At 35.1% G+C, this 5,734-nt stretch overlaps 1 pseudogene; it reads right to left on the bottom strand.

The window, feature by feature from the left end:
* Positions 1-691: 691 nt before the first annotated feature.
* LOC102477027 (RNA transcription, translation and transport factor protein pseudogene) lies at positions 692-1,567 on the bottom strand (annotated as a pseudogene).
* Between the last annotated feature and the right edge of the window lie 4,167 nt (positions 1,568-5,734).

The following is a 5,734-nucleotide window of genomic DNA, read 5'->3' as shown; positions in this document are numbered from 1 at the left end:
TATCAATAGACTGAAAAAAAATGGCATTCATGATATTATCAGTAGATGAGGAAAAAATGCTTAATGAAACTTAAAATCCATTCATAATAATAAAGCAAACAAAACCTTCAGAAGACCAGCATAAAGAAACTTTCCTAACCTGATAAAGGACCTCTACAAAAATAATAAATAAATAAATAAACAAACAAATAAATATAAAGCAAGCATTATGTTTTATGGAGAAAGACTAATTGATTTCTCCCTAAAACGGGAAATAGTATAAAAATGTATGCTGTCCTCATGCTATTTAGCATCATACTTGTTCTAACCAATGCAATAAGGCAAAGACAAAATAAATAAATAAAATGCATAGAATATGGTAAAGGAAGAGAGTTTCCTATTTGCAAATGGCATGATTTTCTATGTAGAATATTTTAAGGATTCTACAAAGTAGCTAGTAGAACTAATAAAAAAGTTTAATGGGTAACTCATTTTCCAGGACCCCTCCCTTCTTGGTAGCTCTCTTTTTCTTCCCCTCTTTTTTAATAAATCTCTTGGAGAATTCTCACTACCAGTTTTCAAGGCTCACAATACTGCTATATTGATCATAAAAGTGTGATATTAGAGAAAGGATAGACATGTAGATCATTGGAACAAAACAGAGTCCAGAAATACACCCATAAATGTATGGTCATTTGATTTTTTTTTCACTTTCCCAAACTTTATTAAAGAAAAAGAAATGGTGGTAGATCTCTGAACATAGTCAATTTAGGGGAATTTCTCCCTCAAAAATATGACATTTGATTTTCAAACACATGCTGGAAGCATACATGGTTCCAAACTGTACTAAGGTAAGAAGCTGAAATCCCAGTATTCATTTTCCGACTTTCCCCAGTCTGTGTTCTGTCTTTGAATCAGCAATAATTGCCTGAACAGCTACTATGACTTCATTAATTTTCATCTGTAGCTCTCTCAGTTCTATATGTAATAATCGCAGAATCTGAGCAGCTTCATTAAGAATTACATCTCCTGTATCAAAACCAAGAATATGTTTGTCTAAAGCAACAGGCAAGCCCTCTTTTGTTTGATTTGCTTTAGCAACTGCATCCTGTGTCAGGAGTTCCTAAACCAAAATTCAAATTTCCTTAAGCATTCCCAGATAATCATCACTGAATCTGAAGAAGGCTAGCCAAAGCCATTACACCAGCCTTGAAGTCAGGATTATTCACATCCAAATTGGTCAGTGGCGTAGCATTGTTAGTGGCATTGTCAGAATTTTTTGCATTGTCAGGTCCTTGTACTTTTCAGCACTATCTCCATATTCAAGTCCAACAGCTAAACCAAGAAACCAATCGCTTCTTGTCGATCCTGAATCTTGAAAGAACAGTTAACATCTTTGAGATACATTTCAAAAAACCTGGGCCTGTCACTGCTGTGGATGTTTCTTAAATTTCCCATCTTCTATCTTCTAGTGTCTGATTTTCTGGTCTTCAAGCCAAACAATGAAGTTTCTAAATTCTGTTTCATCTTTGCAGTTGAAGCCGGCAGTGTTGTGGTAGTCGAGCGCCATAAGCTTGCATCAGAACATGGTCCCCGCTTCTCGCTCAAGTCCCCCGGGCCTCCACCAGGAGAGAAGCGAGGTGGCTCAGGCAGCGCAAGCACAAGCTACCCGGCAACAAGGCAGGCTGGCACTGGGAAGCTCCAGAATGACCTGGTCAATTGATTTTTGACAAAGGTTTTAAAGGCAATTCAGCAGAGAAGGGTAGATTTTTAATAGTTGATGTCTAAAATATTTTGCATTTGTATGCAAAAATATGAACCCAAATGTATATTCCACATCTCATTAAAAACTATTAAAAATAAAACAGACTTAAATTTAATACATAAAATTATGTTATCTAGGAAAAAATATATAGGAGAATTTTACTTGGGTTAGGCAAATATTTCTCAGATACAATCACAAAAGCAAGGTTTATAAAATTAAAAATTTATAAATTGGACCTCATCAAATTTTAAAAGTTCTGGCCCTTAAAAGGCACTTTTTAGAGGGCTGGAAGGTGGGGTGGTAATTAAGGACGCTGGACTCACACATGGTCGACCATGGTTCAAGTCCTGGACTGGGCAGCTTTCTCTCTCTCTTTCTTCCTCTCTGGTCAAATTGAAATAAATAAATAAATAAAGTTAAATAAAATACTTATTTTAAAAAGGCACTGTTTAAGAAATGAAAACACAATCTACAGATGAAATAAAATCTTTGCAACACAGTTATCTGACACAGAACTTGTAACCTGAATATGTAAGGAATTCACAGAACTAAGTACAAAAGAAACAAAATTTTTTAAGTTAGCCAAGGATTAGAACTCACACTTGACCAAAGGCAGTGTATGGATGGCAACTAAGTGTATGAAAATATGCTCAAAATTATTAATCATTGGAGAAATGTAAATTAAAACCACAATGAGATATATCATTACACATTTTGTAATGACTAAACTCAAAAATATCTGACAATATCAAGTTCCAGCAACTATGTGGAGAAACTGAAACATTTTCACATTGCTAACAGGAATATAAAATGAAGCAAACCCTTTATAAGACAGTTTAGTAGTTTCACATACAGTTAATAACACACTGACCCTATGACACAGCCCATACCACTTTTAGGTATTTACCCAAGAGAAGAGAAATCACGTTTCCACAAAAACTGTGCATTAGTGCTAATATTTGCCGTATTCATAATCCCCAACAACCATTGTAAACAAACCAAATATCTTTCCACTTATGGTAAGCAGCAGATCAACAAACTCTTAATATCTACCCAGTGAATTCCAAAAAAAAATAATAAGAAGAATGAAAAATAGAGAGGAAAGACATTTATGGAGGACAGAAATGGATGATTATCCATTGATGATAACGTGTATGGTATCTTCAACTGGACTAGTGTGAAGTGTGTTTGTGTTGGGTAAATTCGCTTTACAATTCATAGTGATGTATAGTGATTGAATGAATGTTCAAAATAAAGTTTAAAACAACAAAATAACAAGTTATTGAACAAAGGCAACAACATGAGTGAATCTTAAAAGAGTTGAATAAAGGAAACTATATTCAAACAGCTAAAAATTTCCATGATTCAATTTACATGACATTCTGGAAAAAGAAGAACTATGTTAACAGAAAATATACCAGTGCCAACAAAGAGGTGAGAGTGGGGAAACACAAAGGAATTTGGGGCAAAGGTATGATGGGCTTATTCTGCATCTTTATTTGGGTGGCATTTACATGATGATATAATTTTCAAAATGCAAAGCACTCATACGCATGTGCTAAAAAGTCACACTATAGTCCATAAATATGTACAATTATTATCTGACAATCAAAAATTATTTTAGAAGTTTGTGGCTGCAGGACCTAAGGGCCAGGACCAGTGGCTCATCCCCTCCCCCGCTCATCTTTGGAATTCAGTTTTGTGTCTTAGGACTATGATGAACTTGCGCCCCTCCCCACCCCAACCAGAGACTGGTTCAAGTGAACAACCTTGCTGGATGCCAGGCTGACTGTGGCTGCAGGACCTAATGTGCTGGACTCATGGCTCATCCCCTCCCCCACTAGCCTTTGAACTCTCAGGACTTTGGTGTTTTGCATAGCACACTGTACACTTATCTATGCTACACTTATCTATGCTTCTGAGGTGAACTTCAGCAGCTCAGTTTGACCTGCATCTGTTCGCTAGAAAGACTGAATCAGGAGGACATAGAAAACCTGAATAGACCCATAACAGGTCATGAGTTTGAATCACTAATAAATTATCTCCCAACAAAGTAAAGCCCAGGTTCAAATGGCTTCTTGTTTGAATTCTACAGAAATTTTAAGAAAGAGTTAACGCCTACCTACTCAAAATATTTCTAAAGATCCAAAAGGAAGGAAACCTTCCAAATTCATAACATGAAGCCTCCATCATAGTCATTCCCAAAACAGATAAGGACATGACAAAAAAGGAAAACTACAGACCAATATCTCTGATAAATATGGATGCAAAAATTCTCAACAAGATATTTGCAAATCTTATCCAACAACATATAACAAAGATTATACATCACAACCAGGTAGGCTTTATCCCAGGGATGCAAGGGTGGTTCAACATATGTAAGAACATAAATATAATACATCATATTAACAGAAAGAAAGATAAAAACCATATGATCATTCCAATTGGTGCAGAGAAAGCATTTGATACAATACAACATCCTTTCATGATTAAGGTTCTCATTAAGATTGGTATAGAAGAGTCATTTCTCAACACAATAAAAGCCATATGTGAAAAACCTATAGCTAACATTATACTGAATGGGGAAAAGTTAAATGCTTTTCCACTGAAAACTGGTACTAAACAAGACTGCCCACTTTCTCCACTACTTTTTAATATAGTGCTAGAAGTCTTAACCAATTCAATCAGAAAAAATGAGCAATATAAAAGGCATTCTATTAGGCAAAGAAGAGCTGAAAATACCTCTGTTTGCAGATGATATGATAGTATACTTAGAAGACCTAAATGTTTACATGAAAAAAGTTCTCAAAGTAATAAACGAATACAGTAAAGTGGCAGGATACAAAATCAACATCCAAAAATCGATAGCATTTCTATATATGAACAACTAGTTGAACAAACATAACCACAAAATGCATAAGATACCTAAGGATAAACCTAACTAAGAAAGTCAAAAACCTTTACAAAGAAAACTATGAAAATCTTTAAAAATATATTGAAAAGGACATAAAAAAGTGGAAGGACAACCCATGTTTCTGGATTGGAAGAATTAGCATAATCAAAATGGCAATTCTACCCAAATTAATCTACATATTTAACGCAATTCCAATAAAAATACCAGAGATATTCTTCACAGATCTAGAAAAGACAATCATAGAATTTGTCTGGAACCATAAAAGACTTTTTATTGCCAAAGCAATTCTGTGCAAGAAGAGTGGAGTGGGTGGCATATCACTCACTAAGCCCAAAATATAGTATACAGCTGTGATAATCAAAACAGCATGGTATTGGCTCAAAAACAGACAGGTGGATCAATGGATTAGAATAGAGACCTCAAAAATAAACCCAAAGCTTACAGCCATCTGATTTTTGACAATAGACACCAGTCAATCCAGCGGAAAAAGGAAAACCTTTTTAGTAAATGGTGCTGGAAAAACTGGGTATCCATGTACAGGTAGATAAAACCGAATCCCCATCTTTCACCATTAACAAAAATCAACTCAAAATGGATCACAGATCTGAACTTGTCTTCAAACTGTAAAACTATTGGTGGAAAATACTGAGGAAACTCTGGGAGACATGGTAGTAGGCAAAGACTTCTTATATAAGACTCCCAAATCATAGCCAATAATCCCTAAAGTAGACAAGTGGTACTATATCAGATTAAGAAGTTTCTGCACAGCAAAGGACATAGTAATTAGTGTGAATCAACAACCTTCAGAATGGGAGAATATTTTTGTAAATATGCCTCAGACAAGATACTGATACCCAGAATACACAGGGAACTCCAGCAACTCACTCGGGAATAAAAATAAATAAATAAATAAAAGATTAACCCAATTAAAAGATGGGGAAATGAGCTGAACAAAAATCTCTCTACAGAAGACATATGAACAGCCAAAAAGCATATGAGGAAATGCTCAAACTCCCTCATCATAAGGGAGATGCAGATTAAAACCACCTAACCCCTGTCAGAATGGTAATGATTAA

Source organism: Tupaia chinensis, unplaced genomic scaffold (genome assembly GCF_000334495.1).
Source record: "Tupaia chinensis unplaced genomic scaffold, TupChi_1.0 Scaffold144542_1, whole genome shotgun sequence".
Lineage (NCBI taxonomy): Eukaryota > Metazoa > Chordata > Mammalia > Scandentia > Tupaiidae > Tupaia > Tupaia belangeri.
This window is presented reverse-complemented; position numbering and strand designations above follow the sequence as displayed.